Raw genomic sequence first — 14,437 nt, 5'->3', positions numbered from 1 at the left:
ATAAGTGCAGCTTGGTACAAAACTGTCTTCACCAAAAGCTCATGGGATGTACATGTCTATTGCTGACCTGAGAATACAAGTTATTTTGAAAGCGAGTATCAGCATTTTTATAAATGCTGGTGAGTTCATAAGTATTTAGTGTCATTTGTGTAAGTAAGTATTTTATCCAAAATAACTTTATAAAAGTAGTAGTTTAGAGTCTATAGTGTATTAGATTCCTTTCCAGAAAATCCTATATTTTCTAATTAAAAGCAGTCTTCTACCAAGACTCGACAGTGTTATGATTTAAAGAGAAATTTTCCCTGAAATACTATCATTACCCAAAATACGGTATTTGACTTTAAAGAAAGTAGGAGAATATCACTAGTAAAATATAAGGGATAATAACATATGCCTCAGCAGAAAATACTGCTGACTGAGGCAAAGAAATCATAGACTCCAGGAGAGTATCGAGTGGACGACACGCCTGGCTCAGTCTAACAAAAGGAGACACAGACCCCAGACGGTATCAAATGTACGATACGGCTAGCAAGGTCTAAAACAAAGAAACACAGACCCCAAACAATATCAAATGAAAGATATAACTAGCAAGGTCTAAAACAAAGAGTAATTCTAAGAGTGTGTTTCCAGCATACATTGTTAATTATCGTTACCTTAAGGCCATGAATTATAAGGTAAACATGGAGATACTCGTAACCATACTGATCAACACTAGAGTACTTGACGCCCTGCAAGCGTCGGTGTAAATATGACATTTGTCACCCCTTGGCTTGGTAGGTCGTGGATTGTAGCTAGCAGTCAGGGTGCGGGGGTGTCAGCCCCGTATAGATCTATACACACAATGCCCGCTCTCCCTACAGGAGACTCTGGTTACCAACTCGACAACGGGGAGATCCGTGTCTTGAAGATGCATCTCGGATTCTGAATTCTATTAGAGGCGCTGGAGAAATGATATAAACTCGCGTGTGAACTGACTCTTGTGGAATTCTCGTGCTAGAAAGAGTGAATAGAGCTTTCTAACTATTTCTATAATAGTTACTAGTGTCTCTGATCTATGAGTGACGAGTAGGAGGGCGTCCTTGCTACCCAAGGAACATGTATTGACCGATGTAAAACTTCATGTCTATACATGTATACATAATATATAATTAATGATTAAACGACCTTCGGACGGATATCCGATCCCACCAGACCACATCCAAACGAGGAAAAGGAAATAGGGCGAACTAGCATTCCTAAGTCCTTTAAACATTATTTATATAACTATACAAGTACAGACATACATTTAACGACGTAGAAGCATTTAACGAAGTAGTAGCATTAACGAAGTAGTAGCATTAACGAAGTAGAAGCGTAGAAGCAGTAACATTTAACGAAGTAGAAGCGTTAACAAAGTAGAAGCGTTTAATGAAGTAGGCGCATTTAACGAAATAGAGGCATAACGAAGTAGTAGTATCTAACGAAGTAGAAGTATAAAACATGGAAGAAAACTTTGATGAGCACTTTGGAAAACCTTTACACTTAAGAAAATCATGACTTGGTATTCTTTTGTAAAATAAGTTTGAAGACCTTTAGAAATCCTTTGAAAACCTTTCATAAACACGTTTTGAATGTAATTTCTGATAAAACAATATAGTGAAGAAAACCTTTGTTTAAAATACTGCTGTAACTGATTTTGAAGTAACATGCAGCGCGAGAGACAATTTGAGAAAAGATTTGAACAACTAAAGACGTTTTGGAAAACCATTTACAGTATCATACTTGGTAAAACAACTGACAATGTAATAAATCCTTGTGCATGCGGGTTATCAATCACATGTGATTGATATGATAGCTAGCATGTTTTAACTTGTATTCCCCCCATAAAAGCATGTAAAAACATTTAAAAGGTTAATTCAGGGATATGAACTCACCTGTTGTAAGTGGATCGAACGAAGGTGTCGGTTGGGTGCTCGGTGTCAAGTAAAGAGTTGAACACACTTAGTGACCTATTAACATATGATGACATATGTTTACATACAATTAGTAAATATAATACTAATTAAACACGTATACACATCCTAATGTGTGGAAAACACTTTGATTAAGTGCTAGGGGTGTCCCGGGTAACATCTAAGGGCATGTATGACCTAGATAGGGAGTTTACTCTTCAAGAGTAAACTCTTTATAGAGTTCATGGCCCTAAGACCAACTCCCCATGAGTTTACGGCCATAAACTCATGGTGGGGGTATTCTAGGATGCTAAATGGTCTTATCTCACTCATAGAATTAGGCTAGGTCCAAATATAAGGCATATGAATGGGTTTAAGGCAATAAATGGACCATTTGAGGAGTTCACGGCCCTAAACAAGGAGTTTACGGCCATAAACTCTCACTTGGTCATTTCCTTCATAGATCTAAGCCTTAAATGATAGAGTATAAAGTTCTAAGCATTATTCCAAGTCAAATGGGGGTGTTAGGGCATCATTTGGCCACCTTTTGGGAGTTTACGGCCCATGTACCAATCCTAGGGGGGTTTACGGCCGTAAAATCCTATGTCCAATGATTATTTGATGTTTAATGCCTTTACTTCAATGCTGGTTGTTTCTAGGCATTTTCCAAGGCCATAGGAGGTGTTTGAGGGCATTTCTAACACCTTAAAAGGTGTTCACGGCCTATGAAGAGGGTTTTACGGTCCAAGACTGTTCTTGGGCCGTAAACTCATGTTTACTCTCCAAAATGCAAGGTTTTAGTGTTCTAAGCTCGAAGGTGTAAGTCCACAAGTCATATCTAAGCCCTAGGGGTAGTTTAGAGGGGTTTTGGGGATTAAAAACCCCACTTAAGGGTGTTCACGGTCCAAGAATGTTCTTGGGCCATAAACACATGGATTTGCCCCTATTTGATGTTTTAAACACGAATTTGTATGTTAACTAAGCTACACAACAAGTTAGGATAGATTACTTACTAGTTTGGGGCTCGGAATGGGCGTTTTTGGCTCTAAAACAAGTTGTGGAGAGAGAGTGTAGAGAGAGAGTGGAAAGAGTGTGAATGGAGTCCACTCCCCCTTATATAGGGGTTGAGCTTGTGGCTCGGTGGGAATCTACCCGATACTAACGTTAAACGGGGCTTTTGGTCGCACCCAATTAAATGGTCGTATTTTGACTTGGTTGAAACTAAAACTTTTCAAGGGATTAATGAGGGTGTTTCCAGTTTGTTTCAACACTTACTAAGTCATTTAAAAAGTCCCAAATTAATTAACCAGTCCAAAAGGTTAACGGACAGTTTAATAAAGCGAGGCTTATTAACGGAATGAGGGGTTAAAAATGACTGAATAAATTTCGGGTTGTCACACAACTAGCATGCATTTAACATAAAAATATAATATACTAGTTAGCATGACATACCTTTTTGATGGAGCTTGAAGTCTTGTTGTATTTGGCCTTAAAGAGCTTAGCCCCAATAGTGTGGAAGCCTCAAATGGAATCACAACACACCATGGACAAATGATGAACTTGAGAGAGAATTCCATGCACACAAAAGACACCATGAACTTCAAAAAGATACAAGTGGCGATTTTGGGCAATGAAGTATCTATTTATATGTGGGATTTCTAGGGTCATAGATATAACCCAAATCCATACCCATGGGTTTTATGATCCATGGTTCATGTGGCCCAACTCTTTATGTATCCATACATAAACTTGGTCCAACATGGATCATAAGCCCAACACATATAAATATAACTAATTATCATAATTAGTCCCTATAGATTTAATTAGTCTCTTTCGACCACTAAATTAATTCAAAATTAATTCTTGATCAATACTAATTAAAACATATGATTTCATATTAATATATTATTACTTATAATATATTAATAAACCATAAACAACCTTCTCTCAAAAGTCCATCCTAACAAATTGTCCTGATGACATGCAACCCAAATGGACCATGCTACTCTCGGATCGAATACATACCAATAATAATTATGGGCTTAGACACCTAATCCAACATGATTCGCACGTTGAATCAGCTACAGTCTCTTGCTTGTACTTTTCCAAGTTATTGCTCCTCCATTCAGGGTAAATGTCAAACCAGACTAGGAGCGGAAATTATCTTTGTCGGTCTGAAAGTTGGCGTCACTATACCTCATTACTCTCAAGTCATCACTCCCACCGAGGGTAAGGACCCAATCCTTAGTCCATCGCAGGTACTTAAGAATGTTCTTTACCGCATTCTAGTGAGCCTTACCAGGATTCCCTTGATATCTGCTGACCATGCTCAAATCAAATGCCACATCAGGGCGAGTCCAAGTCATAACATACATGATCGAACCAACTACGGAAGCATATGGTACCCGACTCATCTCAACTATCTCAGCCTCTGTACTCGAACTCTGAGTTTTTCTCAGTTTGGTATTGCCTTGGATGGGCAAGTCACCTTTCTTGGAATCCATCATGTTGAACCTTTTCAACACCTTATCCAAGTAGGTACTTTGACTAAGTCCAATTAGTCTTTTACTCATGTCTCTCAATATCCTTATCCCCATAATATAGGCAGCTTCTCCGAGGTCCTTCATAGCGAAACACTTCCCAAGCCAGGACTCAACCTCCTACAAGGTCGGGATGTCATTTCCTATGAGAAGTATGTCATCCACATACAACACCGGAAAGCTAACTGTACTCCGACTAGCCTTGACATACATTCAAGACTCATCCTCGCTTCTCGAAAAACCAAACTCTTTGACTTTCTCATCGGAACAAAGATCCCATCTGCGAGATGCTTGTTTTAATCCATAAATGGATTTCTCAAGCTTGCACACTCTATTAGGATACTTTGCATTGACAAAACCCTCTGGATAACTCATGTAAACATCCTCAGCCAACTTTCCATTAAGGAAAGCGGTTTTGACATCTATTTTCCATATTTCAAAATCATGAAATGTAGCTATGGCTAGCATAACCCTAATAGACTTAATCTTTTCCACTAGCGAGAAGGTCTCATCATAGTCAACTCCATGAGTTTGAGTAAAGCCCTTCGCAACCAGTCGCGCCTTATATGTGTGTGCTTTCCCATCTATGTCGGTCTTCTTCTTGAATATCCATTTGCACCCCACTGTCTTACGACCCGATACATTGTCAACTAAGTTCCAAACTTGATTGTCACACATGGACTGAATATCGCTGTCCATAGCCTCTTTCCATTTAGCAGTCTCGGGGCCTGCCATGACTTCTTTGTAGTTGTTATGTTCATCCAAATTTATTGGCGTGCTATCACTGATAAATGTATCACCCTCGTATGTTATATGGAAACCATACAACATAGGTGGAACACTAACTCTACTAGAACGCCTCAGAGGTATGAACTCGTCAATCGGATCAACAGGAGTTTCCTCCTCAGGTTGATTGCGAGTGTTTGAGGGTCCTTCACCGCTTGAATCTTGAAGCTCTTCAAGGTTAATTTGCCTCCTACTGTCTCCTTGGCCTATGAGTTCTCTCCCGCGAAAAGACTCCTCTCTTCGCAACGAAGACAACATTGTCACTCAGTCTGTAGAAAAGATATCCAAAGGATTTATGTGGGTAGCCGATGAAAATACACCGCTCACTACGAGGTTCGAGCTTGTCGTGAGTCTCGTGTCTCACGAAAGCCTCGTAACCCCAAACCTTGATGTGTGTTAACGAGGGAACCTTCCCTGTCCACATCTCGTGAGATGTTTTGACAACCTTCTTAGTTGGGACTAGATTAAAGATATGAGCGACAATCTCTAAGGCATACCCCCACATATGTTTCATACACGACTTGAATTCTCGATTTCAAGAATAGTGAACAACACCTAATACCGTTGAACTAGAATATCTTTTGTTATCACATTAGTTAATTTATAATCCATAAATAATTAGGGCGTGTTCGCCAAAACTAGTTGGTAGTGTGTAACTTGTAGCGGGTAGCTTTTAGCTTGTAGTGTTTTGTTAAACACTACATGAAATAACATTTGGATTTGGAGCGTTTTGTTTAAACTAAACGCTAGAAACTTGTAGTGCCGACCGGACTTTTTTGTTCAAAACAGAACGTTTTGTTAAAAACTAGAAGCTCTCAAATGTTTCCAAACACTCCGTGCCGAACACGCCCTTAATAAAAACCAAATTGAAAAGAAAAACCTATAAAAAAGCACCCAATGTGAGTTAGAAAAAAAAGCTAAATAAGAAAAGTTAACTAAAAAAAAGAAAAAAAAGTTTCCACTTTAGTTATTTTTCTCAAAACAAAAAAATTAATGTGAATAAAGTCATAATTAGTTCCAAAATACCATAAGTTTTATAGAATGGCTATCAAACTTTTTGTACTCCAAATAATCCAACTCGACTTAAATCTTAATTGACATTTATCAAAATACATATCAATAGCACCATATGCCCCGATTTTCTTCATATTTTTAATTTTTATCAATGTTGTTCTCATTCAATGCTATTGTGCCAATTTAAAATATCTCAAGACTTCGGGGGTGCTAATGGATAACTATTACCTATTTTTATTTTGCAAATTCCTCTTCCACATAAATTGACCTTTTCCTTAGGGTTTCAACCACAATCCAAAAACCGACTCCAGTCCAAGCTGCCGCAGACGTTCTTCCTCTTCATGTAAGAACTCTCTCCCCCAGATCTGTTTCAGTCCGTAGCAATTGTTATTGCATCTGTTTGATTAAACTTCATACGCTTTACTCTTTTGATTTTGCAATTTGTTAAGTTTTTTACCATAGTTTCATATATTCTGTTCATTCTTTAGTTTCTTAAGTCATCGTATTGTACTTTTCGTCTCGAATCTCGTGTTGTTAGATCGCTCGTTTTCAAAGGTACTAGAATTCGTATTCATAATCAGTAGTAGTTATTAAGTTATGTATCGATCTGGATTCTGGTCTGTGTCTCCTTATATGGATACGCGATACGGCTTCGATTAGAATAAATCGAACTAGCGTTGTGACGATTTTGCAAATAATCGATATCTGTTTGCTTCTTTTAGCAGATAATTTCGTCACGATGTCGGATGGACAAGAAACCGATAAGAATATAGAGATATGGAAGATCAAGAAGCTTATCAAGGCACTGGAAGCTGCAAGAGGCAATGGTACAAGTATGATCTCTCTTATTATGCCTCCACGCGATCAAATTTCTCGAGTCACAAAGATGCTTGGTGATGAATTTGGAACTGCTTCAAATATCAAGAGCAGAGTGAATCGTCAATCTGTTTTAGGCGCCATAACATCTGCTCAACAGAGGCTTAAGCTGTACAACAAAGTTCCCCCGAATGGACTTGTGCTCTACACTGGAACCATACTCACTGATGATGGAAAAGAGAAGAAGGTTACAATCGATTTTGAACCTTTCAAACCAATCAACGCCTCCCTTTATCTCTGTGATAACAAGTTCCATACAGAAGCTTTAAGCGAGCTCTTGGAATCTGATGACAAGTTTGGTTTCATTGTTATGGATGGTAATGGGACACTTTTCGGGACCTTGAGTGGCAACACAAGGGAAGTTCTTCACAAATTCACAGTCGATTTACCAAAGAAACACGGGAGAGGAGGACAATCTGCTCTTCGATTTGCACGTCTTCGAATGGAGAAACGTCATAACTATGTGAGAAAGACAGCTGAGCTGGCAACACAGTTCTACATCAACCCTGCCACCAGTCAACCTAATGTTTCTGGTCTTATCCTTGCTGGATCTGCTGATTTCAAAACCGAGTTGAGTCAATCCGACATGTTTGACCCTCGTCTTCAAGCCAAAATCTTGAACGTGGTTGATGTTTCATATGGAGGAGAGAATGGTTTCAATCAAGCTATCGAATTGTCCTCTGAAATCCTTGCTAACGTGAAGTTCATCCAAGAAAAGCGTTTGATTGGTAAGTACTTTGAAGAGATAAGTCAAGACACTGGTAAATACGTCTTTGGTGTTGAAGACACTTTGAAATCGTTAGAGATGGGAGCTGTTGAAATTCTCATTGTGTGGGAGAATCTTGACATCAATCGATACGTGCTTAAACACAGTGCTACAAGTGAAATCATCATAAAGCATCTGAACAAGGAACAAGAAGCTGATCAGAGTAACTTTAGGGACCCTGAAACAAATGCTGAACTTGAAGTTCAAGAAAAGACTTCATTGCTCGAGTGGTTTGCTAATGAGTATAAGAAATTTGGTTGCACACTTGAGTTTGTGACAAACAAATCACAAGAAGGTTCACAGTTTTGTAGAGGGTTTGGTGGAATTGGTGGGATACTTCGTTATCAGCTTGACATTCGTTCTTTTGATGATCTTTCTGATGATGGAGAAAATTATGATTCTGATGAATAGCAATCAATGAATGATCAGATACTGGTGCAAGGGGGTGGAGCCAAGAATCAGCACCAGGGTACTCTTCAAGCAGTCTATTAAGCTCCATATTTGTTCACTGATCAACAATTTCCTTAAAAGGTTAGTCTCTTTTCTTTCTTCTTTTTTGTCTTTTTTTTTGCAATGTGTGTTCTATGTTGAACTTTTTAAAGTTTTCTTAGGGTTGGTTTGATATAATGCAATCAATCATTAATGAAATTTAGGTGTTACAAACATTACTTACTAAATTGAAGGTAATAGGAGATAATATGTTGATTTTTTTCTAAAAGAGATGAACTACAAGGGTAAAACGGTAAATATGTTAAAAAAGTTAGGTCGTTCTTTCTATATCTTTTGTTTTTGAAGCTAAGATAAGAAAAGGATAAAAATGTTTGATGTGGAATAATAATAATAGTATTTTTGTGGCATTTGGAATAACTTTTTTTTTTTGTTTTGTATGTTGAATCAGTTGGAATAAAATAGCGTGGATGAACAACATATTATACCCCAAACTTCTAGTGGTTGCACTTGAGATTTTACAACATGTTTTTAAGTATGCCCTTAATTGTGGATTTGCAATTTGAGCTTTGGCTTTCGAGACATAGTTTGATGTTATGTTTTGGTCGTGATTGGGGGCTATTAGTGTCATTTTACTTTTATCTCAAGTTGTAGAGATTCATATTACCATCTTTTTTTTTTTTGAAACTTGTGGTTGTTTTTATGGATTCGTATCATCTTATTTGAAATTGCCTTGATGGAAACAATTAGGTTTTGTTTGGTTATTTTTTTTATAGATTTATTAATTTTGTGTTTCTCGTAAATGGAGAATATTTTATTTCGTAGGCAACCATGGAAATTGGATAATTAGTTTCATACTTTATGTCTTATTTGATTTTACATCTATCTTGATAATCAAAGTTTTCGAAAGATGTGTTTCTTTTAAATATTTAGATCATCATAATCATTTTTAAGTAAGTTACTTGTAATTGATTTTTATAACTTTAGGATGTAATAACAAGTTTAAATGCATGTTTAAATTATAACCAATTAAAATGGTAAAAATGATGTTTAATGTAGTAGTAATGTGTTTTATAGTAAACTTGTTATCTATCCACATGACCTTTCAATCTTATTGCGCCAAATAATGAAATTCAAGGGAATTTTTTGATATAGTCTCAAAATTTAAGGTTAGTTTATGGTTTAATCTCAATTTTATTTTTTGAACAAAGAAATTCTGATTATTTTTTTTCCTAAAGTAGCAAAATAGTATTTATTTTTTTCGACAGATTATCGTATAAAATTAAATAATCGGAACTTTTCTGTTGATAAAATAAATGTTGGGATTAAACGGTATACCAAAAATTTATATTAGACTAATGTAGTTGAATAATCGAAGTAGATCCTATAAGATTTCATTTTTGTCTTCCAAACATTTCTTTGATGTTTTTATCCTGTCCTCTTCAAGAACATCTCTCACCATATTAGATAAGTTTCATCAAACAAAGTTACAAGCTTTTGTATCCATGCAATTGGAGCCAAAATTGGTTTCCGAATATTTGGAGAACTAAGTAAAACAAAAACATAATCATACAACCAATTTTGGATATCCAGACTGAATTGCAACTTTATAGAGTATAAAATTGAATAAAGAACATCTTTCAAACAAAATCTTGAAATCATACCAAGTTCAAAATCCGTGTAATGATCAACACTACCCTTTAAACTAATAAAAATTCATCCTTTTTAGAATGTGATCATGCAACAAAAATCAATAAAACTACAAAATTAAGATTGAACTATAAATAGTTATATTCCAATGAAGTAAAAATTGAAATTAACCTAACCTTCATTACTCATCCTATCCATATCATATTCGTGGTGTCTCCCAAATCGATATTTTTCATTCTTTCTCAAAACTAAGCTTAACTTGAAACATCTAAAAACTTAAGAGATGAGAGAATAAAAATTAAGTGATTAACATACTTCATTTACCTTTAGATTCAGACTCAGAAATGAGAGAATACAATCGGGAACTAGTCTTAGTTGACTTTGAACTTTAAAACTTCATATTTCAAAAATCATTATTTAGAACTTATAGACTACATGAAATTAATATTCAGAATACGGGTCAGAAATAGATTATCAAATCGGTAGACAAAACAGACAATCAGAAAGCGGAATACTCATATAGTGACAGTGAGAGAGATAGAGTTGCAGTCCCGTTGAAAGCTTGGTCACTTTGCTCAATTGTTTGGGAAATTTCTGCCACTGATGCATCATATTTTAATGATTCAATACTTTTGTGAAGCTCATGATCTCCTTGTAAACAATCGACATTAATTTTGGGCCTTCGATCCTATTGGGCCGTGAAGGGTTACCCTGGTTGCCCACGCTTACATACTGACTTTAAATAGTTTTGACAAAAAAAAAAAAAAAACCGACATAAATGTGATCAAAATATATATTACTATTTGGTTGCTTTTGAAAATACAAAATCGACATAAATATTATTAACATGTCACATGCAGTTATCTAACTATCAAATTTACTTATGTAGAGTGAAACATGTTCTCCAAGTTCAAGGATCTACAAAATTTACTTATGTGTTGATAATTTATTTAGCATGTACAATAGAAATGTGAGTTGGTCTCTTTACTTATTTCTCAAAATACTTTTTTTTTTTTTTTTTAAAATAAAAAAAAGAGAGTGGATATAATAATGGATGATTATGGAAGCCCACCGAACAGGAACAACCATTGAAATGAAATCAATTATTAAAGACACACGATGCCCATTTGTTACCAATTCTTATTTCTTATGTTTTTGAATATATATTTGGTTGACTGGTCCCAATTTTATGTTCAATAAATTTATTATGCTTTTCTATTTATCAATGGCCATATATATATATATATATATATATATATATATATATATATATATATATATATATATATATATATATATATATATATATATGGAAAATGAAGGATTAGGGCAACACATGCTTGAACCAATGAAAACATGACAACACATCACTTTAAGGTAACTACATAAATAACTTCCACAATACATTACTTGTGAATAAAGAAATGGACACGTGTCATTTGATTATTGCCTTCAGTGTATGTTGCCTTAGTTATTTGTTTTCCGTAGAACTCATTCCTATATATATATATATATATATATATATATATATATATATATATATATATATATATATATATATATATATATATATATATAAGTTGTTAAGATCGGGATCCTATGTAGGACTATTTTTGGGTTTGCAAGATCGGAATCAGGATCTTTAGATCCGACAAAATAAAACATAATTTTAATTTATAATTTAAAGCATGAAAAATATTTTAAACATTCAATTTTTCATTCAAAAATTTTAAAAACTTCAAAATTTTAGTTGTAAGTCACAACACAAAATGATAAATGGTAAATTGGTAAATGGTAAAAGGTATAAAGCAATAAAAATATTTATCTGCAAAAAATTAAAAAAAAAATAAAAAAATTCAAGGGAAGGTAGGATCGGATCGGATCTCGATCCTACGATCTTAAGATCCTTCTCCAAATATGGTCCGTTTACGATCTGGATCGTTTTTCATACTAGGATTGTACGATCCTACGATCCTATGATCAGGATCGCGATTTTGACAACCATATATATATATATATATATATATATATATATATATATATATATATATATATATATATATATATATATATAACATGTCAGAAAATCTGTATTGTTATGTTTTTAATACTCCCTCCGTCCCAAAATTATTGTCCACAGACAAAAAACACACATATTAAGGAAGCATTAATTACCACTACCTTTAAACAATAAAATGATAGTTTTGTCCTTACTTTGCATTTAATGGAAGCTTAGTTGGTTAAGTAATAATTAGGGGGTATTTTGATAAAAATGTTATTTATTTTTAAAAGTGGACTATTATTTTGGGACAAACCAAAAAGGAAAAATGGACTATAATTTTGGGTCGGAGGGAGTATTAAATATCAATAACTTTTTAATCGTAAATTTTATAAGATGGTTGTAAGGTCAATTTTATAGTATGAATTTGAAAGTTTGTCGAGTAAGAAGCATGAGATGAAAATGACGGTCATGAAAGTAGAGATGTTGTAGTGGATATGTGATATGACATTATTGGACATGATATCGAAAACAACAATCATAAATTCATCGCGAGTGTCAACAAGTTCAGTAAAAGAAGTTGTTGGTGGTTTATAAACACAGAAGGGTAGAACTAATGACTACGGTTAGGCGGACAAATGCCACCATCATGGGTGTGAGGAAGAGACGATGCCTTAAAAGAAAGTTATAAGATAGTTTGATGTTAGACTTGAAAGAGTTAACTTTTATTATGATATTACCTTATACTCCCTCCGTCCCAAAATTCATCTTTCCTTTTTGGTTTGTCCCAAAATATTAGTCCACTTATAAAAATAAATAATATTTTTACGAAAATACTCTCTCATTATTTCTTAACCAACTAAGCATTTATTGTTCATAAGGACAAAATTGTCATTTTATTATATAAAGTTAATGGTAATTAATGCTTTTTCTTAATCTATGTGTTTTTTTGTCTGTGGACAATAATATTGAGACGAAGGGAGTATATGAGAGTATGAAAGTTTAAATATAGGTTAGTGGAGTAGTATGAGCTAACTTAAATATTAACGCATGTTTTTTCCGTTTAGTTTTCTCTTTTAGGAGTACAAATATTTTCTCTAAATTGATGGAAAATTGAACTCATTTAGGATTATAATTATTTTTAAAAACTTGAATCAAACATGAGGAAGGGGTGGAATTAGATTCCAATTTCTCCTAATTCAAATAGATTCATGCCAACTAAACATATCCTAATTATCGTAGTTGTCAAATCTTATACCAAAAACTACTTCTTATAGTATATTTTGACAAAACAAGGTGTGTTGAGAGTTGAAGAAAACAAATGCCGGCTCAATGGTTGCAAGTTGCAACTTTAAATTGATAATTAGATTAACATATACATTAAAAAAATCAATGAGTGAACCTTGTCAACCATCCAAAACCCATGGTCATTATAGTTTATTCAAGATATTGCACCATCCAAAACCCACGGTCACTATAATTTATTCATGATATGGCTTCTAATTTGTCATCACCCCAAAGATATTTTGGATTTCCTTAACCGAAATCTTTAAATACGAAAACAACTACATCAAAATGGCCCTTTTATAATATTTAATTATTTGTAAACCATAATTTTAATAAGATGCAACCAAATTGATGAAACTTTTATCGGGGTGGAAAGATACGAAAAAAGGTCTCCAAGTAAGAATAGGGGTGTATTTTGTTGTAGATTTTTTTTTTCTTTCTTATTTTTAATGTTGAGAAAAGGAGTACAAAATTTATTTTTAGTTTTTTAGTAGAAATATTAGAAAATATGCTTGATTAAAACTTATAGAAGTTTTATTTTCTATTTTAGTAAATATATTTGGATGTAAGTTTTCTATCGGTTTTTATTTTCTATTATTTGTTATTTCAATACAATATTTAACACATTTGAACATAAATTAAAACAAAGTTTTAATATAAGAATCAACATAAAAATAAACATTTTCAAATGCACATTTCGAATAGATATGTGGAGCATAGGGGTGGGTGTAGACAAGTAAATGGGGGTAGCGTGGGTGGGTATGTGGGGTTGGTTGGTGTATAGGGATAGGGATTGGTCGAATGAGTTTGGGGTGAAGATGAATATGTGTAGGTAGTTGTGTGTGTTCAGGTTAATGATGCAAAAGTTGTTATGCGATATTATATCGGTCAGTTATAGGGTATCGAATATTTGACTTAGATAGGGAGTATCTAGATTAGGTAAAAAAAAATTATAGTCATATCAGCAATAGTAAGTAAAGAAATTTCTCGATAATTGAATTCTAAATTATTTTCAAATTAGTAGACATAGAACCTACAATTAGAAAACGTATAATCGCCAATCTTTAAATTAGATAACGTAGAACCTTTGGTCTCCAAATTAACAAATACAGTATGAAACAAGTTGTGATACAATCTATAC

General features: G+C 34.2%; 1 pseudogene across 2 annotated transcripts; it reads left to right on the top strand.

Annotated features, from left to right (window-relative positions):
• Positions 1–6,461: 6,461 nt before the first annotated feature.
• Positions 6,462–9,106, top strand: LOC145057400 (eukaryotic peptide chain release factor subunit 1-3 pseudogene; annotated as a pseudogene). 2 transcript variants are annotated; one of them, XR_013686068.1, is made up of 3 exons: positions 6,462–6,614; positions 6,994–8,444; positions 8,812–9,106. The product of XR_013686068.1 is annotated as a eukaryotic peptide chain release factor subunit 1-3 pseudogene, transcript variant X1 (transcript). The 2 variants fall into 2 exon arrangements; XR_013686069.1 differs by having other exon boundaries at positions 6,479–6,614; positions 6,997–8,444.
• Positions 9,107–14,437: the final 5,331 nt, after the last annotated feature.

The sequence above is a fragment of the Lactuca serriola genome, chromosome 6, assembly GCF_051521515.1.
Source record: "Lactuca serriola cultivar US96UC23 chromosome 6, Lser_US96UC23_V15, whole genome shotgun sequence".
Classification (NCBI taxonomy): domain Eukaryota; kingdom Viridiplantae; phylum Streptophyta; class Magnoliopsida; order Asterales; family Asteraceae; genus Lactuca; species Lactuca serriola.
The sequence above is the reverse complement of the archived record's forward strand: the minus strand, read 5'-3'. Positions and strand labels throughout refer to the sequence as shown.